Genomic DNA, 25,022 nt, shown 5'->3' on the forward strand with positions numbered 1-25,022 from the left:
ACTTATCGGTATACTTATTATCAAATCAATACTTATCGGTATGCTTATTATCGATCGGTATACTTAATATCAAATCAATTTCTCTTCCTTTTGGGTGTTACAAACAAATGCACTAAATTATAATACTCTCTACCACCGTAGTGTTGTAGGGTATAAAAAATCATTAAAGAAGACATTGACCAAAAATGACAGATAATCAGTCAAAAACTACGATGACAAAGGCTCTTAAAGTGAAAATCGGTTGAAACATATTTATTCGAGTTATATCTAAATTTGAACCGATTTGTATTTAATTCACCAGTAATGTCGAAACTCATAAGGGAATCCGTTGTGCAAAGTTTAGTGACAATCGGTTCCCAAATGAATAATACCCATATGGAAAAGAGATGGAGCCATTGATACGTATACCGATGGTTCTGAATCGATTCAGATACATCCGTCTGTCTGTCCACGCTAATTTATGTACAAAGTACAGGGCGAAATTTTCATCCGATTGTCTTAAAGTTTGAAATTGATATTATAGCCATGGTTCGTACGATTTGGACTAATATTGTATCATATGTAATCATTTATTAACCAACTTTCACTGAATTTAATACCGATTCCCTTATGGTCCTTGACAATATTTGCAAGTTTCAACGAAATCGTTTCGGATAAAGATATGGCTTTCATTAATCTATCTCTCGATTTTCACTTATAGAGCCTTTGCCAGCGCATTTCTCCAAGGAGTAAAAGGGAATGAAAAACCAGCCGAATTGGCAGTGAAGGCCAGAGGACTGCCGTCAATAAACTTGGTCAATCCGACGTCTTTCATGTCGACGCAGTCCGAGTTAGGAGCGTGGGCTACGAACGCGCATGTAATTCTGTGGAATAGCGAAACGGTCGGTAGGACGACGAAAATTCTATGGGGAGAACCGGATTGTGAGAAGACGAGGCTATTACCGAAAAAAAGAAAGCAGGAGGGCAATAAAGCTTTCGGTATCATTAAAGGACACATAAGACTACGAGCTCACTTACGCAAAATCGGTGCGGAAAGTCACAGCATGTGGGAAAGATGATGAGACTTTGCACAGTGGGGGAAAATAGAAAAAGAACAGGTAAAATATATGCCATGTGAGAACGGGTAAAGATATCTCTTTGGTTGGAGCTGAGAAGTTAGAGCGCAAAATCTTAAGGCCCTAGTTTGCCGGACACTTTTGGCAGGACCTTAAATTGGTCATCTCGCTATTTCGAAAAATTATACGGGTTGTCAATTCCTCTTTTGCTGTCCGATTTTCAAAACTCTCCTATTGCTGGATAGTGCTCAAAAGACCTCACAAACAAGTCCACTTAAGTGTACAATATCTTCACTGGTTTTGGAGATATACGAGTTGTAATTTTTATTTTTTGAAATGTTGGACGAGATAGGCTTCGTAACTTGCAATTTATAAATGAATTTGTGGTTCGATTTTTATACCATAGGATGGGGGTATACTAATTTCGTTATTCTGTTTGTAACTCCTCGAAATATTCGTCTAAGACCCCATAAAGTATATATATTATTGATCGTTATGACATTTTAAGTCGAACATGCCATGTCCGTCCGTCTGTCCGTCTGTCCGTCTGTCCGTCTGTCCGTCCGTCCGTCTGTCCGTCCGTCCGTCTGTCCGTCCGTCTGTTTGTCGAAAGCACGCTAACACTCCAAGGAGTAAAGCTAGCCGCTTGAAATTTTGCACCAATACTTCTTATTAGTATAGGTCGGTTGGGATTGAAAATGGCTATATCGGTGCACCTTTTGATATAGCTGCCATATAAACCGATCTGGGATCTTTACTTCTTGAGCCGCTAGAGGGCACAATTCTTATCCGATTTATCTTTGAAATTTTCCATGAAGTGTTTTATTATGACGTCCAATAACTGTTCTGAGTATGGTTGAAATCGGTCCATAACATGATATAGCTGTCATATAAACCGATCTGGAGTCTTGACTTCTTGAGCCACGAGATGTTTTGTTATGACTTTCAACAGCTGTGCTAAGAATAGTTCAAATCGGTCCATAACCTGATATAGCTTCCATATAAATCGATCTGGGGTCTTGACTTCTTGTGCCACTGGAGGACGCAATTCCTAACCGATTTGGCTGAAATTTTGCATGACGTATTTTATTATGACTTTCAACAACTGCGCCAAATAGGGTTCACATTGGTTAATAACCTGATATAGCTGCCATATAAACAGATCTGGGATCTTGATTTCTTGAGCCTCTAGAGGTAGCAATTATTATCCGATTTGGCTGAAATATTGTACGACGGATCCTCTCATGACCATCAACATACGTGTTTATTATGGTCTGAATCGGTCTATAGGTTGATACAGCTCCCATATAAATCGATCTCTCTATTGGCTGACATTTTACACAGGTCTCCAACATATAATTTAATTGTGGTCCGAACCAGACCATATCTTGATATCGCTCTAATAGCAGAGCAAATCTTTTCTTTTATCCTTTTTTTGCCTAAGAAGAGATGCCGGGAAAAGAACTCGACAAATGCGATCCATGGTGGAGGGTATATAAGATTCGGTCCGGCCGAACTTAACACGCTTTTACTTGTTTTTAAAAGCTATAGGAACATTTAAAAAAAAAAAAAAAAAATCACATGAAATTCCTAAAAATGCACGAAATCGTTATTTGAATCGATAGTACGGTCTACATAATTCAATCTTTGAAGATTATTTCATGTAAATATTTATCGTGACTCCGCCTCAAATGGTTTATCCGCTTAGTCCAATTTTGGCATACCCTTACTCATACGCATTTCGACCGGTATCGCACGAATAAATGCTTTAATGTTATCTTCCAAAGATGTTACAATAGGGCTCACCATTCACGGTTACGTAACGATTCGCACCATCTTTGAAGAAGTATGGTCCAATGATGCCATGAGCCCATAAACCGCAAATCCGCAATCCGGAATGATTGGTAGCTCTTGCAATGCTTCAGGCTGATCTTCACTCAAAAAACACAATTCTACTTATTTACGAACCCATTGAGCCAAAAATGAGCTTCAACGATGCAATGGGATACGCGCGCGATGTACTTTCTTAACAGAGCTACCATTTTGATAATAAAATTCAATAATATGCAAGCGTTGTTCGTTTGTAAGACGATTCATGGTTAAATTCTAGACCAAACTGAAGATGTTTGACAGTGAAACAAAACACGACACGTGAGTGAGCTGTTTAAACCACTGTTACCAAAAAGATAATGGCTAAAAAATTACCCTTTATGTATATGTATATCTCCACATGTTCACTTTTTGCGCGTCGGACTGCATGTCCTAAGTGGTGTAGGGTATCAAAAGGTGTGGGCTTTCTCGACTTTAGCCAGTCCTTAATTGTGTTAAACTCAATTCGGGCAAAATATGAAGGCAAAAAAGAATTATGGATAGCAGATTACTGAGAAACCAAAATAAGTATAACAAATAAAAGCGTGCTAAGTTCGGCCGGGCCGAATCTTATATACCCTCCACCATGGATCGCATTTTTGGAGTTCTTTTCCCGGCATCTCTTCTTAGGCAAAAAAGGATATAAGAAAAGAGTTGCTCTGCTATTAAAACGATATCAAGATATGGTCCGGTTCGGACCACAATTAAATTATATGTTGGAGACCTGTGTAAAATTTCAGCCAATTCGTATAAGAATTGCGCCCATTGGGGCTCACGAAGTAAAATAGAGAGAACGATTTATATCGGGCTATAGACCGATTCAGACCATAATAAACACGTTTGTTGATGGTCATGAGAGGATCCGTCGTACAAAATTTCAGGCATATCGAATAATAATTGCGACCTATAGGGGTCAAGAAGTCAAGATCCCAGATCGGTTTATATGGCAGCTATTTCAGGTTATGAACCGATTTGAACCTTATTTGACACAGTTGTTGAAAGTAAATATAAAATACGTCATGCAAAATTTCAGCCAAATCGGATAGGAATTGCGCCCTATATTAGCTCAAGAAGTCAAGTCCCCAGATCTGTTTGTATGACAGCTATATCAAGTTATGGGCCGGTTTTAATTATACTTGGCACAGTTGTTGGATATCATAACGAAATACTTCGTGCAAAAATTCATTCAAATCGGATAAGAATTGTGCCCTCTAGAGGCTCAAGAAGTCAAGACCCAAGATCGGTTTATATGGCAGCTATATCAAAACATGGATCGATTAAAACCATACTTGGCACAGTTGTTGGGTATCATAACAAAACACGTCGTGCGAAATTCCATTCCAATCGGATAAGAATTGCGCCCTCTAGAGGCTAAAGAAATCAAGACCCAAGATCGGTTTATATGGCAGCTATATCAGGTTATGAACCGATTTGAACCATACTTGCCACAGTTGTTGGATATCATAGCAAAGCACGTCGTGCAAAATTTCATTTCAATCGGATAAGAATTGCGCACTCTAGAGACTCAAGAAGTCAAGACCCAATATCGGTTTATATGGCAGCTATATCAGGTTATGGACCGATTTGAACCATACTTGCTACAGTTGTTGGATATCATAGCAAAACACGTCGTGCGAAATTCCATTCCAATCGGATAAGAATTGCGCCCTCTAGAGGCTCAAGAAATCAAGACCCAAGATCGGTTTATATGGCAGCTATATCAGGTTATGAACCGATTTGAACCATACTTGCCACAGTTGTTGGATATCATAACGAAATACTTCGTGCAAAAATTCATTCAAATCGGATAAGAATTGTGCCCTCTAGAGGCTCAAGAAGTCAAGACCCAAGATCGGTTTATATGGCAGCTATATCAAAACATGGACCGATTTAAACTATACTTGGCACAGTTGTTGGATATCATAACGAAATACTTCGTGCAAAAATTCATTCAAATCGGATAAGAATTGTGCCCTCTAGAGGCTCAAGAAGTCAAGACCCAAGATCGGTTTATATGGCAGCTATATCAAAACATGGATCGATTAAAACCATACTTGGCACAGTTGTTGGGTATCATAACAAAACACGTCGTGCGAAATTCCATTCCAATCGGATAAGAATTGCGCCCTCTAGAGGCTCAAGAAATCAAGACCCAAGATCGGTTTATATGGCAGCTATATCAGGTTATGAACCGATTTGAACCATACTTGCCACAGTTGTTGGATATCATAACGAAATACTTCGTGCAAAAATTCATTCAAATCGGATAAGAATTGTGCCCTCTAGAGGCTCAAGAAGTCAAGACCCAAGATCGGTTTATATGGCAGCTATATCAAAACATGGACCGATTTAAACTATACTTGGCACAGTTGTTGGGTATCATAACAAAACACGTCGTGCAAAATTTCATTTCAATCGGATAAGAATTGCGCACTCTAGAGACTCAAGAAGTCAAGACCCAATATCGGTTTATATGGCAGCTATATCAGGTTATGGACCGATTTGAACCATACTTGCTACAGTTGTTGGATATCATAGCAAAACACGTCGTGCAAAATTTCATTCCAATCGGATAAGAATTGCGCACTCTAGAGGCTCAAGAAGTCAAGACCCAAGATCGGTTTATATGGCAGCTATATCAAAACATGGACCGATATGGCCCATTTACAATACCAACCGACCTACACTAATAAGAAGTATTTGTGCAAAATTTCAAGCGGCTAGCTTTACTCCTTCGGAAGTGAGCGTGCTTTCGACAGACAGACGGACGGACGGACAGACGGACCGACATGTCTAGATCGACATAAAATGTCGCGACGATCAAGAATATATATACTTTATGGGGTCTCAGACGAATATTTCGAGCAGTTACAAACAGAATGACGAAATTAGTATACCCCCCATCTTATGGTGGAGGGTATAAAAACAAGTAAAATGACGTTAAGTTCGGCCGGGCCGAACTTTTGATACCCACAACCTCGGGCATATATGTAAAACACCTTTCATCAAAATTCGGTGAAAATTTCATAACTTATGTCCCATATCAGTTATATCAAAATATGTTCCGATTTGGACCAAATACTAATAAGTTCAGTAGATATATCTAAAAATAAACCGATTTGAACCATATACGACACGGATGTCGAAAAGCCTAACATAAGTCTCTATGTCAAATTTCAGTGAAATCGGATTATAAATGCGCCTTTTATGGGGCCAAGACTTTAAATCGAGATATCGGTCTACATGGCAGCTATATCCTAATCTGGACCGATCTGAGCCAAATTGACGAAGGATGTCGAAGGGCCTAACACAAAGCACTTTCCCAAATTTCGGCGAAATCGGACAATAAATGCCTCTTTTATGGTCTCAAAACCTTAAATCGAGAGATCGGTCTATATGGCAGCTATATTCAAATCTGGACCGACCTGGGCAAAATTGAAGAAGGACGTCGAAGAGCCTAACTAAACTCACCGTCCCAAATTTCAGCGACATCGGATAATAAATGCGTCTTTTATGGCCCCAAGACCTAAAACCTAGATATCGGTCTATATGGCAGCTATATCCAAATCTGAACTGATCTGGTCCAAATTGACGAAGGATGTCGAAGGGCCTAACACAACTCACTGTCCCAAATTTTAGCAAAATCGGATAATAAATGTGGCTTTTAAGGGCCTAAGACCCTAAATCGGCAGATCGGTCTATATGGGGGCTATATCAAGATATGGTCCGATATAGCCCATCTTCGAACTTAACCTGCTTAGGGACAAAAAAAGAATCTGTGCCAAATTTCAGCTCAATATCTCTGTTTTTAAAGACTGTAGCGTGATTTCAACAGACAGACGGACAGACGGACGGACATGTCTAGATCGTCTTAGATTTTTACGCTGATCAAGAATATATATACTTTATAGGGTCGGAAATGGATATTTCGATGTGTTGCAAACGGAATGACAAATGAATATACCCCCATCCTTCGGTGGTGGGTATAATAATAATATAACTAAATCACTGTTGAGAAGTTCATTGTTCTTATTGATTGACTTCCAGTTGAAATAAGAAAGATTTGATGGACAAGCCAAATACATACGGCTTGGTTAAGCTGCTCTCACATGCATTATATATCTGCTGTCACTTTCTGTATTCATGACATTCTTTACGTATGTATAGGGTGATTTTTTTGAGGTTAGGATTTTCATGCATTAGTATTTGACAGATCACGTGGGATTTCAGACATGGTGTCAAAGAGAAAGATGCTCAGTATGCTTTGACATTTCATCATGAATAGACTTACTAACGAGCAACGCTTGCAAATCATTGAATTTTATTACCAAAATCAGTGTTCGGTTCGAAATGTGTTCATTCACCGTTCAGCGATGAGGCTCATTTCTGGTTGAATGGCTACGTAAATAAGCAAAATTGCCGCATTTGGAGTGAAGAGCAACCAGAAGCCGTTCAAGAACTGCCCATGCATCCCGAAAAATGCACTGTTTGGTGTGGTTTGTACGCTGGTGGAATCATTGGACCGTATTTTTTCAAAGATGCTGTTGGACGCAACGTTACGGTGAATGAACACATTTCGAACCGAACACTGATTTTGGTAATAAAATTCAATGATTTGCAAGCGTTGCTCGTTAGTAAGTCTATTCATGATGAAATGTCAAAGCATACTGAGCATCTTTCTCTTTGACACCATGTCTGAAATCCCACGTGATCTGTCAAATACTAATGCATGAAAATCCTAACCTCAAAAAAATCACCCTTTACATCAAATAAGAATAGGGCGCGCTCTAATCGGCATGTATTCTCATACGTATTTTATATTTTTTTAGACATGGGTCAACGTGTAAGTTCGTTTAATAAGAGCTCGTTTTAATCGAAAGAGTTGCATATTTATTCGAAAATCCATTTTTCTTATTAAATTTTTCGTATGTATTACACGATGTGTACAACTTTCAGAATTACTGTCTTTGAAAAAGCCTATGACAATACATATCGTGTGATAGCAGCTTTAGTACGTTCAGATTCAAGTATTCTTTTGGGTGGTGGTACCAGACATAAGTGTTGGCTAGCTAGTAGTTTGATATTTTGTACTTTTTTTGCAATATTTCTTCTGTTGATGGGATAGCTACTGCTGCTGCTGATACTGTTGTTATTGGTATTGGCCAAAACTAATAACAGTTATTAACCTCAAGAAGTTGTTAAGCAATTAGTGGCTTGTTAAGCACTTTATTTGAGTAAATCAACAGTCAATCAAAGGTATTGCTTTGATTTGTTCTCTGTGTTCCGTTTTCATTTTGTTCGGAAAAGTGACTCTTAAGCCATGAACAACACAGCCACTTATTTCAAAACCCAAATTGAAGCAAATAACAAATATGTGAACCAAACCTGTAGATTTATAGTGGGAGAAGTTTCTTTAGCTTACGTGGTGGTTAAATGGAGTCAGGGTGTTGTTTGCTTGTAATTAAAAGTTTTCCAATTGGCATGTGTAAGTTCTTCTGGGGCCATTGTAATAAAGGCAAGTGGAAAAAAAAAAACAAGTAAGAGCGTGCTAAGTTCGGCCGGTCCGAATCTTATATACCCTCCACCATGGATCGCATGACCTATGTTCTTTGCGCGGTATCCCTTTTTAGGCAGACAAAGAATAATGAATAAAAACTGTTTTGTTATTGGAGCTATATCAAGTTACAGTCCGACTCGGACCATAAATGAATTGAATGCTGAACATTGTAGAAGTAATTGTGCAATATTTGAGTTCAAGAAGCAAAATGGGTAGATCGGTTTATATGGGAACTGTATCAAGCTAGAGATCGATTCAGACCATATTGGACACGTATGTTGAAGATCACAAGAGAAGCCGTTGCAAAAATTTCTGCCAAGTCGAATAAGAATTGCGCCCTCTAGATGTTCAAGAAATCAAAATCCCAGATCGGTTTATATGACAGCTATATCAGGTTATGTACAGATTTGCGCCATAGTAAGCACAGTAATTGGAAATGAGGCTCTCTAGAGGCTCAAGAAGTCAAGACCCCAGATCGGTTTATATGGCAGCTATATCAGGCTATGAACTGACTTTGACTATACTTAACATAGTTGTTGGAAGTGATACCAAAACACCACGTGTAAAATTTCTGTCAAATCGGACGAAAATTGCGCCCTCTAGAGGCGCAAGACCCAAAATCTAATAAATAGTATTTGTGCAAAATTTCAAACGGGTAGCTTAACTCCTTCGAAAGTTAGCGTGCTTTCGACAGACAGACGGACGGACATGGCTAGATCGACTTAAAATGACATGACGATCAACAAAATATATACCTTATGGGGTCTTAGACGCATATTAACAAGGCGTAACAAACAGAATGACGAGATACGTATACACCCATCCTATGATGGAGGGTACGAAAACAACAATGAGCTATACTAAGTAGAATACAAACAAATAAACAACAAAAGGATTAACAACATTAATCTGGATGTGGAAATTCAGGTCTAAGCTATTTTTTTTTTAATTGTGTGTGGCTTTGTGTGTTTTTTAGAGAACAACTTGCGAATCATAGGATTTATTTCAGGTCTCTGCAGTTTATGAAGTGAAGTATTACCATACATTACCTGCATTGATTAAGACTTTGTTAAAGGAACTCAATAATTATACCCTGCACCGCCACTGTGGTACAGGGTATAATAGATTTGTGAATTTGTTTGCAACGCTAAGAAGGAGTAGAGCTAGACCCATCGCTAAGTATACGGATCGGCATAGAATCACTTCTTGATTCGATTTAGCTATGACCGTCTGTCTGTCTGTCCATGTATTCTTGTAATCAAGGTACAGGTCGCATTTGTTGTCCGATTCTCCCAAAATTTTGCACAAGTGTCTTTTTTGGTCCAAGGACCAAAATTTAAAAAAGAAAATTGTCCCAGGTTTGGTTATAGCTGCCATATATATCTTTCATCCGATGTGCACTTTTAAAGATGTAGAAGCCCCAATTTTGGTCCGATCCTTACAAAATTTGGCACTAAGTGTTTTTTTCTTTAACGACCCAAAATGCTTGCAAAATTTTATATGTAACTTTCGTCTCATTTGACCTATAAAGGCTGTACAAGGCACAATTTTGGTCCGATCTTGACGAAATTTGGCACGAAGTGCTTTTTGTGACGTCTCAATATGTGTGCAAAATTTCATCAGAATCGTATGAGATTTATATATAGCTCCCATGTATATCTTGCATCCGATATGCCCTCTTAAAGCTGTTGTAGCCACAATTTTGGTCCCTCATATGTGTGCAAAGTTCCACAAAAATTGATCTAGATTTAGATATTGCTCTCATATATATTTTTCATCCGATATGGCCTTTTAAGGCTGTAGAAGCCACAATTTTGGTCCGATCTCTAAAAAATTTTTCATGAGATGGTTTAATTGACATTCCAATACGGTTTTCATTGTATTTATGTAAGCCACTAAGTACTCACAACTTAGTAGGTAAGGGATTTAACCCGTCTCAAGTCTTACCGGTAGTTTGAGTGCTTTAAAAATTCTAACAAGTAAAAAGTATTAAGTTCGGTCTTCCCGAACCTTGGGAAGCAGTCATCATGGGTTATGCTTAAAATTCTCACTAATGACGTTAGTTGAAGGGCATAGTTGTATTTTACGTACCCAATTTCTTTCAAACCAGGCAAAAAATCAAGCTTCTTGAAGCTATATTATATTATAGACTGATTTGGACAATATTTACAATGGATATTGGAAGTCCTAACAGAACACTATATGCAAAATTTCAAGCAAGTTCAAGTGGACAAAAAATTGCGGCTTCCAGGGGCTCAAGATGTCCAATCGGGTAATATCGACGCTATATGAGGTTATACGCCGAGTTAGACTGTACTTGGCAGGAGTGTTAGAAGTCATTACAGAACACTACGTGCAAAATATTAGCACATTCAGTAAGAAGTATTTTTTACAAAAATTTGGTTTATAAGGCAGCTATATCAGGTTATGGAAGGATTTGGCCCATTTGCAGTCAGCACCGTCTTACATTAATAAGAAGTATTTGTGTAAAATTTCATGCGACACTTACTCTTTCGAAAGTTTGAGTGCAAGCGGACATGGCTCGATCGACTTAAAATGTCGTAATGACATTTATAAATGTTTTCATTATGAGGCCCTAGACGAAAATTACTAGGTATTACAAAAGGAATGACGAAATAAGTATACGACCATTCTATCGTGGAGGGTATAAAATGATACGGTCGAGCGCATGCCTCTATATGCTCGGGTCTTTGCACTCTCTACCAAATGGAAGAAACATTTGATATAGAGTGTGAGCAAAGAATAATTTACTGTAAAAACAACATTTTTGACCTTAAATAATTTATGATTTATCGCGTATGATTAATCATTTACCACAGAAGAAGTTCCTAAAAGTTATACTGACGAAATGACTTTTACATCAAAAATTTGCAAGTTCATTATTAAAGTTCAACTGTAGAGGAAAATGTCACATAGATTCTACATACAAAAATAGTATAGCATTTTTCAATTAGAAATGTTATTTTAGTGTTCAAAGAAAAACTCCATGTTTCGGGAAAATGATCGGATGCTTATTTTTATACCCTCCACCATAGGATGGGGGTATACTAATTTCGACATTTTGTTTGTAACACCTCGAAATATGCGTCTAAGACCCCATTTTTTGAGGTTAGGATTTTCATGCATTAGTATTTGACAGATCACGTGGGATTTCAGACATGGTGTCAAAGAGAAAGATGCTCAGTATGCTTTGACATTTCATCATGAATAGACTTACTAACAAGCAACGCTTGCAAATCATTGAATTTTATTACCAAAATCAGTGTTCGGTTCGAAATGTGTTCATTCACCGTAACGTTGCGTCCAACAGCATCTTTGAAAAAATACGGTCCAATGATTCCACCAGCGTACAAACCACACCGAACAGTGCATTTTTCGGGATGCATGGGCAGTTCTTGAACGGCTTCTGGTTGCTCTTCACTCCAAATGCGGCAATTTTGCTTATTTACGTAGCCATTCAACCAGAAATGAGCCTCATCGCTGAACAAAATTTGTCAAAATTTGAACACATTTCGAACCGAACACTGATTTTGGTAATAAAATTCAATGATTTGCAAGCGTTGCTCGTTAGTAAGTCTATTCATGATGAAATGTCAAAGCATACTGAGCATCTTTCTCTTTGACACCATGTCTGAAATCCCACGTGATCTGTCAAATACTAATGCATGAAAATCCTAACCTCAAAAAAATCACCCTTTATATATATTCTTGATCGTCGTGACATTTTAAGTCGAACTAGCCATGTCCGTCCGCCCGTCTGTCTGTCGAACTTTTGAATGAGTAAAGGTAGCCGCTTGAAATTTTGCTCAAATACTTCTTATTAGTGTAGGTCGGTTGGGATTGTAAATGGGCCATATCGGTCCATGTTTTGATATAGCTGCCATATAAACATCTTGGGTCTTGACTGCTTGAACCACTAGAGGGCGTTATTCTTATCCGATGGGAATGAAATTTTGCACGACAGACGGACGGACGGACATGACTAGTTCGACTTAAAATGTCACGACGATCAAGAATATATACACTTTATGGGGTCTTAGACGAATATTTCGAGTTGTTACAAACAGAACGACGAAATTTGTATACCCCCATCCTATGGTGGAGGGTATAAAAAGAAAATTTTAAGTTAGGAATTCTGTGCTACTTACAAATTCCTTAATTGTTTTCAATATCACTCCCCTAAGTTGGTTCATGTCTGGTATTGTGTCTCCACCTAAGTACCGGTATCTATTAGACGCGAAAACCGGGCAATAACAAAGGAAATGCTTCAACTTCTCATTATCTCCTCCGCATGCCCTACAAATGCTATTACTTGCCGCACCAATTTTGTATAAGTGAGCTCGCAGTCCTATGTGTCCCGTTATGATACCAATAGCTATACTGACCTCCTTCTTATTTCCTTTCCGTAGCCTCGTCTTCTCACTATCTGGATCCCCCCATAGGATTTTCGCCGTCCTACCGACCGTTTCGCTGTTTCACAATGTTGCATGCGCATTCGTCGCCCACTCCCTTAACTCGGACTGCGTCGACCCGAAAGGCTTCGGGTTAACCAAGTTTATTGACGGCAGTCCTCTGGCCTTCACCGCCAAATCGTCTGCCCTTTCATTGCCCCTTACTACGTTTTGGCCCGGCACCCAAACGATGCGGATTTTCCCATCTTCAGAGATGGCGTTAATCTCTTTCTAACACTGCAAAGCTGTTGGTGACCTTACCATCCTGGTTGTTATTGCCCTAATGGCAATTGTACAGTCGGTAAAGATGTTCACACTCGATGTCGCGTTAGCACCACACCACTTCACATATTCGGTGATCGCCCCGATTTCCGCCTGCAGGACCGTATTATGGTCAGGCAGTCTAAATCAGATCTCAGTCCCTGGGTTCTCAATATAGACCCCAGGCCCACTCTGTCCTCTAGATATGATCCATCCCTGTAACATGATCTTCCAGATGGCACTACTAGGGTTCCGCCAATACAAGACTGTGCCGATGGCAGCAGTGCCTCGCACTCGACTTCAAGGTTCACCTCAGTTATCCGATCAGAAATCTCTTTCCTTCCTTCCATATTTCCTATAGCCGCCTTGATTATAACGCGATGGTATAAGCTGCTTCCATCCTCAATTCATTCTCCCATCGCCTTAAGTCTCATAGCCGCAGTGGCTGCCTCACACTTAATCTGTATGTCAATGGGTCGGATATCTAGAATTGTCTCCAGTGCTTTAGTGGGCGTGGTCCTCATCGCTCCGCCTATGCCAAGACAACATCTTCTCTGAGCCTGTTCTATGGTCCTTATGTTGTACTTTTTCTCCATAGCAGTCCACAAAACTACTGAGGCGCATTTATGTTTTGGTTTAATCACTCTCCTGTAGAGCCAGTGGACTATCCTCGGATTCAGGCCCCATTTCGAGCCTACAGCCCATCTACATAGTGCCCAAAATCTGTGAGCCTTCTCAGTACCGCAGAGGTTATCACGTCCGCCTATGACGCTGAACGACTGAGTTCGAATCCTGGCGAGAACATCAGTAAAAATTTTCAGCCCATATAGATCGATCTGCCGATTTAAAGTTTTAGGCCCATAAAAGCCATCCGATCTTTCTGAAATTTGGGGCAGTGAGGTCTTGGGACCGTAAAAGGCACATATACTGTCCGATTTTGCCAAAATTTGGGACAGTGAGTTGTGTTAGGCACTTCGACATTTTTCTTTAATTTCGCCCAGATCGGTCTAGATTTGGATATAAGGTTTTGGGCCCATAAAGGGCGCATTTGTTGCTCGATTTCGCCGACATTTAGGATAGTGAGTTGCGTTAAGGCTTTCGACATCCTTCTACAATTTGGCCCAGATCGGTCTAGATTTGAATAAAGCTGTCATATAGACCGATCTTTCGATTTAAGATCTTGGGCCCATAAAAGGCGCATTTATTGTACGATTTCGAAGAAATCTCGGATAATGAGTTATGCTTGGGCATTTGACATCTTTTCAATTTGGCTCAGATCATCCCAGATCTCTCGAGTTTAGGTTTTTGGCCCGTAAAAGGCGCATTTATTGTCCGATGTCGTTGAAATTTGAGTCAGTGAGTTGTTTTCGGCCCTTCGATATCCCTTATTAATTTTGTCCAGATCGGTCCACATTTGAGTATAGCTGCCATATAGACCGATCTCTCGATTTAAAGTCTTGGGCCCATAAAAGGCGCATTTATAATCCGATTTCGCTGAAATTTGACACAGTGACTTTTGTTAGGCCTATCGACATCCGTGTCGCATATCGGTCTATATTTGGATATTGCTACCAAAAAGACCAACACTTTTTTCTACAAAATTGAACTATGCAAATGCAAATTGTACTTATTAGGCCACTCAATGTCCGTACCGAATTTGGTTCAAGTAGGATATCTGTTATGGATGCATAAATTATGCACCCGAGGTGGTGGGTGGTGGGTATCCAAAGTTGGGCCGGGCCGAACTTAAGCCTTTTTACTTGTTTTTTGCCGACCACCACGATCACACTTACAAGACCATGCCGAGCACCTCTTGTTCTTTCCCAATAAAACAGATTCGTTGGTTTGAAAGGATCCAGCCCACCGCAAACAAAGTTCCATCGTCCTTATCTAACCTCTGTAAGACCTTGCATTTCTCCACGGCAAGGCTTAAGAATTGTTTGCCGAATACCGTCATCATAAGTTTCGTTGTGAACTTACTGCTCTATCCTCTTATATAGGCCGGTTTATTTCCTTTTGCCGCACCAGGACGAACGCAGTGGGATAGAATCGAAAAAACTATTTAGGTAAAAATATGCTATTTTAGAACGGAGAGTGTTAACTCTTTGAAATTTTATATTTGGTTAGAGCTAAGGTGTAGTCGAGATCATGGGCAAAATGTCAAGGCCCTGAGTGGTACGTGCAACTCTTGGCAGGGCCCTAAATTTGGTCACCTAGGCATTTCGATCTGGTCCGATTTTCAAAATTCTTTTTTTGCTGCAAAAAAGATGTACACAATTTCTCCAGTGTGTTCGGGTTTATTCGAATTTAAATTTTTAGTTTTTAAATTTTGTCCGAAATTGGCTTTGAATTGTGTGGTTTACGAAGGCTTTTATGGTTCGATTTTCACTTTAAGGTCGTAGAAGAAAAATTAGTGTAAAATTTCAGCCAAATCGGATAAGAATTGCGCCCTCTAGAGGCTAAAGAAATGTAATCGGGATATCGTTTTATATGGTAGCTTTATCCGGTGGAAAGATTTGGACCATACTTAGCAATGTTGTTGGAAGTTAAAACAAACTCCATTTTGCCAAATTTCAGCCAAATCGAATAAAAATTGCGCCCTCTAGCGGCTCAAGAAGTCAAGATCCGAGATCGCTTTATATGAGAGCTATATTAGATTATGAACCGATTTCGATCATACTTGGCACAGTTCTTGAAAGTCAAAACGAAATACCCCATGCAAATTCTCAACCGACTCGGTTTGGAATTGCGCCATTTAGAGGCTTAAGAAGTCAAGATCCAGGATTGGTTTATATAGCAGATATATCATAACATGGACCAATATAGCCCATTTACAATCCCAACTGACCTACAGCAATACGAACAATTCGTGCAAAGTTTCAAGAGCCTAGCTCTATTCCTTCGAAAATTTGCGTGCTTTTGACAGAGGTACGGGCGGACAGGGCTAAATTGACATAAAATGTCAATACGATCAAGAATATATCTACTTGGTTGGGTCTCAAATCAATATTTCGATGAGTTATGAACGGAATGACGAAATTAATATACCCCCATCCTATGATGAGGGTAGAGAGAAAAGTTGACATTTTGCATTTTTTAGTCAAAAAATGCAGTTTCATTGCTTAGTATTTATTGAAAAGGTTGCTTAAATACCTTAACTTTTACATTTGTTTAGAGGACAAACTGTAGATGAGTTTTGAGAGAAGTTTGAATAAGATATGTCAATTTGAACGGATGCAATATTAACTTCATAATCGGCAATTAAAAAATTGGAAACATACTTCGAAGTCTCAAAATTAAAATTCTATATCCCCCTTATTCTGTTCCAATGTTTAACAAATTTACTGTGGAATGGTGCAATGTTCTTTAAGGGTCTTGTAGCTTTTTAAAAATGGTCACAAACAACATTCTTTTCAGAAATCGGTCAGATATTCTAAAATTACAAGCACTTGCCTATATAAAATCAACATTAACTACGAACAGTCAGCAGACAGTGTTAGCTATTTTCATCAGACTTTTTTCAATCAGTGTAGCTTCCACGTAGTGGAGGGTGTATAGGGGACCTGCAACCATTTTTTCGACTTATCGTTGTGCCGGGACAGTTTTTTTTTTTGGCTTAGTAGTGAGCTTTACGATATTGTTACTCACGCCATCAATTATTCTGTTGACTTGGGTGTTCCACTTGCTTGAAGGAAAGTTTTATTCACATTGTCGTTTTTGGGTTAGTCAGTCGGTTAAACCACATCTTTTACTCTTTTATAAGCTGCGGTTGTCCCTTAGGTGGTATGTTCTATCCAATTGTGGGTTCACCCGATATTTACGCCCACATGCTTGTTTCAATTTATCCATTCCACTGATGTATGTATAAACACTCGTATTTGTAAACATATGCCTAATAAATATTTACTGAATGTTTGTTTTGTCATTGTTCTTTATTTGCAGATTGGTTACCTCACTTAACATATGATAGGTATGTACAACTACATGCATATAAACTTTTGTTTATTTATTATGGCGTATTACCTGCGACCAACTTAATTTCTTAAATTCGAAGAATTAGGTCATTTAGCACATGACCAATAACGGCTAATGCCATCAAACAGTAAATTTTGATAATGGCAAAACACAAAAATCGGCGTCATTTTGGCTTATTGACAAATATGGCCAGTGACCATAAATAAGGCCTCGCTTCGTATCGTAGTGCCACTAACCGAAATGTAAACAAATATGCCAACCACATCATTGGAGGCCCATATTTCTTGTTCTGTTTACTACCAATTGGGTATTGAAGTGAAAAGCAAATCACGTTCTTGGCCATTTGAGCATGTTTACCGAAAATCAACAAAAAGTTCTTTCGATCCGCATTAAGTGAAAGTAAATGGAACGTAGCGAAAACACTCATTTGCAATTCACGGTAGCTAAAATTAAACGAAACTCGTTTGGATATATAAATTAATAATATTAGCAGATTATTCAAATTCAAATTCAAAGCTAACAAATCCAATGCATAAATCATGATTATAATATGTTTAAATGATAAAGTGTTTTCATATTGGGAAAGAGGTTTGAAATAAGCATCTGATGTATGTATATTGGCTTGCACTTCCTAATATAAATAAATAAAACAAAACAAGTAAGAAGGCCTTAAGTTCGGCCGGGCCGAACTTTGGATACCCACCACATCGGGTATACATGTAAACCATCTTTCGTCATAATCCGGTGAAAAATGCATACCTTATGCCCCCTTAGCAGCTTTATCGAAATATGGTCCGATTTGGACCAAATACTTATAAGTACAAATCATTGTTCAATTGTGTAAAACCAAATATTGGTCTTCTTGGCTATATTTATAACGTCGTAAAGATGTCGAAAAGCCTAACATAAGTCACTGTGTCAACTTTCAGTGAAATCGGATTATAAATGCGCATTTTATGGGGCCAAGACTTTAAATCGAGATATCGGTTAATATGGCAGCTATATCAAAATCTGAACCGATCTGGGCCAATTTGAATAAGGATGTCGAAGGGTCAAACACAACTTACTTTCCCATATTTCGGCGAAATCGGACAATAAATGTGCCTTTTATGATCGGTCTATATGGCAGCTATATTCAAATCTGGACCTATCTGGGCCAAATTGAAGAAAGTTGTGGAAGAGCGGTCCGAATCGATTGAAAAGCTCATATAGCCACCACATAAACTGATCTCGGATCTTAAATGTATGAGCCTCTAGAGGGCGAAATTCTTATCCCATTTGACTTAAATTTGCATGAAGTGTTTTTTTCTTACTTCCGTAAAGTTTTACTATGACTTCCAACAGTGGTGCCTAGTATGGTTCAAACAGGTCAATAACCTAATTTAGCACCCACGTAAACCAATCGGTCGAATTGACTTCTTGACGATTTAAAAGGCAGAATTATTATCCGATTTGGATATAAACCGTATAAACCGATCTCCCCTTTACACTACATGAGATCTTAAGAGACGCAATTGTTATCCGATTTGGTTGAAATAATTTATCTATGTTCTTCAACATCCAAGCGAAGTATGGCCCGCATCGGTCCATAACCTGATATAGCATAGCACTTTTAATCCATTATCCTTTGTTTGGCTATAAAGAGATATCGGGCAAAGAACTTCACAAATGTAATCCATGGTGGAGGATATAAAAGATTTGGCCCGGCCGAACTTAGCACCTTTTTTATACCCTCCATCATAGGATGGGGGTATACTAATTTCGCTGCCATATTAACCGATTCCTCGAAATATTCGTGTAAGACCCCATAAAGCATATATATTCTTGATCGTCGTGGCATTTTAAGTCGATCAAGCCATGTCCGTCCGTCTGTCCGTCCGTCCGTCAGTCGAAAGCACGCTAAGCTAGCCGCTTGAAATTTTGCACAAATACTTAATATTAGTGTAGGTCGGTTGGAATTGTAAATGGGCTATATCAGTCCACGTTTTGATGTAGCTGCCATATAAACCAATTTGGGGTCTTGACTTCTTGAGCCACTAGAGGGCACAATTATTTATAGCTGAAATTCAGCATGAGCTGTTTTATTATCACTTTCAACAACTGTGCTGAGGTTGGTTCAAATTGGTCCATAACCTGATATAGCTGTCTTATAAACCTATCTGGGGTCTTGACTTCTTGAGCCTCTAGAGGGCAAAATTCTTATCCGATTTGGCTGAAATCTTGCATGAGGTGTTTTATTATGACTTCCAACAACTGTGTTGAGGATGGTTCAAATCGGTCCATAACCTGATGTAGCTGTCATATAAAGCGTTCTTGAATTTTGACTTCTTGAGCCACTAGAGGACGACATTTTTATCCGATTTGGCTGAAATTATGTATTTTTTTTTCTCTGTTTTGTTCGGAGTCAATTTTACTCGACTCCAACTTCTACTCGCCGGAGGCTTAACTCTATTGAATTTACATAGAGCAGACAAACAAACAGCCTAATAAACCTTGAGTCTATATAAGTCTGATACCAGACGGCCACCTTAATTAACTAAACACTCATGCGGTGGTGGGGGATAGGATTGCAATACTTGTTATTCTTGCAGTTCATTATATGAAGTGTGCAGTTGTCAAAGTACATATTTGCAGTAGAGTTTTTTTCTTTATATCAAATACCAGCACAAGCTTAGCTCAAATTCCATTCATGGGGGTCGTTCTCCCACACTGGAATATGGGGGAGATGACTTAATATTAACGTAAATATCTAATTTTTGTTTTCACTTACTACCTAGTAAATTAGATTGCTGCTACTTTATAATGGCCAGAGGAAGTCATCAGTAACAAAACAGTTATCATTCACCATTTAATAAAAGTGTCCAAGAAGGCACCGTACTAGGAGATGGTGCAGATCATGGTGCTGCTTCGTCTTCCATTGCTAGCTATACGATGTTACTGCTGATGTTGTCTATGTTTTGGATGTTTTGATTGATTGACAAAAATTACGGGTTTTCCCACCCAAACAAACCAACTAACCCTAACTTACAGCCACTGGAGCAGCTCAAATAAATAAATAAATGTTTTTTTTTTTTTTTTTTTAATAAATTGCAAGCGTTTATTAACTCTTCTGGTAAATCGCTTGCGTTCAAAATAAAAAAAAAAGTCTGAAAGTGAAACAAGACTCACAATCGAAATAAGAGGCTCGTTGCCATTACAGAGCTCGATATGCCATGCGCAAATCTAATATCTGTATCTATGGCATAGAAGCCAGTATGTTGCTTCTGATGCTGCTATTGGGAATGTTTGAGTTGTTGTTGTTGTAAGCAGCAAAGATACATCGTAGTATTGTTGACGTTTGGCGTACGTTGAGTTGCCCACGCTGTCAAAGATTTATTGCTGCTTATAATGTGGTGATACTATACCTCTGATACCAATGATTTTAAATTGCTACACACATATATTGAAATAGATACAGCGATGATAAATTAAATAGCACTAAATGTTATAGTGACCGAAAGCAAATATATAGTTGGAACGAATATCAATCGCGCCTCTGGACAAGACAATCAGGGAATAAAATAAAATTAGGACGCGGCTGTACATCAAGTCTTTTGACCATTGCGGTTAGACTCCCATCTTTTGCCATAGCCCTCTTCCGGGTGTATAGATCAAGAGTTTTGTATTTCACTATTTCCCAACACTTTAAATGTAAAGTTAAATTTTCTAACCAGCAAAATACCGAGGAATTTTGAGTGTTTAGTAAAGGAAACATTCTTTCCTTACAAGGGCCTCTCTCCTTGGGTATATCAATAAAAGTGCAGGGAAACTGTCTCCTAACCGCGATGATCGTATCATCAGCATATGCGACCACTTTTTCAGAGACAGTTGCTGATATAGCCACCACCGAAGGATGGGGGTATATACATATTGTCATTCCATTTTCAACACATCGAAATATTAATTTCCGACCCTATAAAGTATGTATATTCTTGATTACCGTAAAAATCTAAGACGATCTAGCCACGTCCGTCCGACTGTCTGTTGAAATCACGCTACAGTCTTTAAAAATCGAGATATTGGGCAGAAATTTTGCACAGATTCTTTTTTTGTCCTTAAGCAGGTTAAGTTCGAAGATGGGCTATATCGGACTATGTCTTGATATAGCCCCCATATAGACCGATCGGCCGATTTAGGGTCTTGGGCCCATAAAAGCCACATTAATTATCCGATTTTACTGAAATTTGGGACAGTGAGTTGTGTTAGGCCATTCGATATCCTTCTGCAATATGGCACTGATCGGTCCAGATTTGGATATGGCTGCCATATAGACCGATCTCTCGATTTAAGGTTTTGGGCCCATAAAAGGCGCATTTATATACCGATTTTGCTAAAATTTGGGATAGTGAGTCGTGTTAGGCCGTTCGACATTTTTCTGTGATTTGGTCCGGATCGGTCCAGATTTGGAATAGCTGCCATATAGACTGATCTCTCGATCTAAGGTTTGCAAATGCAATTTTGCCAATGAACATTTCAATAACGATCTGGGGCAAACTTCTCACAAATCAATGAGCTCAATTTTAAGTTCAATGATAAGGGACATCCTTTTTATAGTCGAGATTGTGCGGCGTGCCGCAGAGCGCCATCTCTTTGGGGAGAAGTTTCTACATGGCAAAGTACCTCACAAATGTCGCCAGCAGTAGGAGGGTATGACCACCGATAAAAAATTTTCTGATGATCCTGCGAATCCTGTTCGAATCCTAGAACCCAGGCGTTCAGCGTCATCGGCGGACATGCTAAATTTTGCGCTACGGTGGCCTCCCAATTTAAAGTTATGGACCCATAAAAGCCGTATTTATTGTCCGATGTTTTCGAAATTTGAGACAGTGAGTTGTGTTAGGCCCTTCAACATTTTTCTTTAATTTGGCTCAGATCGGTCCAAATTTGGATATAGCTGCCATATAGACCGGTCTCTTGATTTAAGATCTTGGACCCATAAAAGACGCATTTATTGTCCGATTTCGCCGAAATTTGGGACAGTGAGTTGTGTAAGGCCCTTCAACATTTTTCTTTAATTTGGCTCAGATTGGTCCAGATTTGGGTATAGCCGCCATATAGACCGATTTCTTGATTTAAAGTCTTGGCCCCATAAAAGGTACATTTATAATCCGTGACTTATGTTAGTTTTTTTTGACGTCCGTATCGTATATGGTTCAGATCGGTCTATATTTGGATATGGCTACCAAAAAACCTCTCAACGTCCGTGTCCACCACTTAATGTCTGCGTCGAATTTGGTCCAAATCGGACCATATCTTTGTATAGTTGCTATGGGGGCATAAAATATGCATTTTTCGCCGGAATATGACAAAAGGTAGTTTACATATATACCCGAGGTGGTGGGTATCCATAGTTCTGCCTTCTGCCCGGACGAACTTAACACCTTTTTACTTGTTTTTTTTTTTTACAATAGTACCAAACATAGCAAATCATCGGGAGGCCACCGTTTTGATTAGGAGGCCACCGTAGCGCAGAGGTTAGCAGGTCCGTCTATGAAGCAAAACGCCTGGGTTCGAATCCTGGCAAGACTATCAGAAAAAATTTTCAGCGGTGGTTTTCCCCTCCTAATTCTGGAAACATTTGTGTGGTACTATTCCATGAACAACATTTCTCCAAAGAGGCATGCCGTTCGGACTCGGCTATAAAAAGGAGGCCCCTTATCATTGAGCTTAAACATGAATCGGACTGCATTCGTTGATATGTGAGAAGTTTGCCCCTGTTCCTTAGCGGAATGTTCATGGCAAAAATTTGCAAATTTTCATTAGCACTGGATGGAACATAAATTAAACATGGAAATGTTAGTAATGTTTATATTCCAAGGAAGTAGAATATATGTCCAGCTACTGGCCCATCTGCGTTGATTTGCGGGTACCAAGCCTGTCGCAATACGTTTTATTTTAAGTTTTAGTAAACTTTCTTGCAGTAGTATTGATGACTAGAGTTATCATCTCATTCCTAATTAAAAGCGGTTAAACATTACAGAAAGAACTCTAATTGTCAAGAAATGCTGCCATTCCTTGACAGCAAGGGAGCCTGCTTTGCTACCTTAGAAGGGCTATTTCTGTACTCTAAGACACCAGAGGGTTGCCTTTTATATATCGGGATTGAACAACCCTTGTGTTGCAATCTTCCAACTGACAGCTCTATTGTAAAGCTTGACATTTTGAGGGTCCGTCCCACTTCCGAAAAATGGAGGTGGAGGGTCCGCCCCCTTCCGTTATCAATAAATTATAAAGTCAATTCCTAACTCCTGACCATATTCGCAATCTACTCCCGAATACCTTTCATTTGAGTCCCATATTGTCATGATCGTCAAATAAACCTATTTTAAGTGATTTTTGGGATGGGGCAGCCCCCCAACTTTTATTATAAAATTCGTACTCTTGAATACCTTTTATTTGAATCCCATATTGTCCCGATCGGTCCACTTTTATTTTTGGGTAGTACATTTGGGGTAACGGGTAGTGTCCGCCCCCTCCCGATATCGCAAATTTATGTCCCTATGTTTCCTTTCAGACCAACCTACACAATCTGTGAAAATTTTAAGATAATTGGTTCATCCTTTTTTGAGTCTATACGGAAAAACAAACAAACCGACAAACAAGCAAACAAACACAAATTGAATTTTATATATAAGATTCGACATGACGATACAATAAGGGTATGTCGCCCAATGTCAGGGAGGCAGTCTATCGGAAACCGATTGTTGTTCGGCCGTTGATTCACTACCAGGTACTGGCAATATAAAGAGTATATATAAACTTTTGATTGCCCTCAGAATTCTTGACTCAAACACATAAACAATCGCAAAAGTCCTATTTTCATTGACAATCTCTTTCACCCTTTTGCTTGAAAAGCTTCCCGGGAAATGTATTCATACGAATAATTTTTGTTTTTCCTCATAGTGTGACTGAGAAAGATCCTTAATAGTGTGACTGAGAAAGATCTTCTGCAACGTAAAGGTCTCTGATGAATCTTTCATGGAGGTGCAGAATTCCAACAAGGGTTTGAGCAGAGCCTTTTAAAGCTCGCCAGATAGTATTTTCTTAACTTCACCATCTTCAGACAATTGTGAGCAATCTGGAAATAAGGTAATTATCCTCCGGGATAAGTAATGTTTTGATTTTGGGCAGCTATAGACCTATCCCGTTTTCTGGCAGACCTAAGACTATACATACCATACACCACATTTGGTGTCGTAAAACCGTTCCCATTTAATCCTGCCTCCTGTAAGGCGGTATTATTGGCAGTGTACTTCTCTTGGAGGCCTGAATGGCTGACTTCTAATCTTGGTACACTCGCCAAGAAAAACAAGCAAAAGCGCCTAAAGTTCCCTCCACCATGGATCGCGGAGTCGGAATCGAGGTATTTTTCCCGGAATCGGAGTCGAAAAAATTAGCTCGACTTTGACTCCGGACAAAATAGAAAAAAATGTTTCAACAAAAAAAAAAATATTATATTAAAAAAAAGAATTTAGTAAAATATATTATCCTTCGAAAATTTTATTTTCAAAAAAATTGTCTTTAAATTTTGGCATTGAAATTTTAGCTTTACAAAAATGCCATTGAAATATTGTTTTAAGAAAAAAATTCATTTTTTAAAAAAAAAACTCTTTTTAAAATTTAATTTTCAATTAATCGAAGATCAGAAAAATTACCATGGAAAATAACGAAGTGGTGTCCTTGTTCCCAAGTATTCCAATCAATTTGGGACTTCGGACAATTGAGAATAAATAGGAAGAGATTGATAAATATACCAATATACCACGGGAATTTTTCAAAGAATTATCATCATTC

General features: G+C 38.8%; 1 protein-coding gene across 5 annotated transcripts in view; it reads left to right on the plus strand.

Annotated features, from left to right (window-relative positions):
* LOC106088992 (uncharacterized) overlaps nucleotides 1–25,022 on the plus strand; it is a 604,691-nt gene that overhangs the window by 116,348 nt on the left and 463,321 nt on the right. For all 5 annotated transcript variants that reach the window (XM_059368662.1, XM_059368666.1, XM_059368663.1 and 2 more), the window contains one exon: nucleotides 17,157–17,184. The gene's annotated coding sequence lies outside the window, so the exon portion shown is untranslated. The remainder of the gene's footprint in view (nucleotides 1–17,156; nucleotides 17,185–25,022) is intronic.

The sequence above is a fragment of the Stomoxys calcitrans genome, chromosome 5, assembly GCF_963082655.1.
Source record: "Stomoxys calcitrans chromosome 5, idStoCalc2.1, whole genome shotgun sequence".
Classification (NCBI taxonomy): Eukaryota; Metazoa; Arthropoda; class Insecta; order Diptera; family Muscidae; genus Stomoxys; species Stomoxys calcitrans.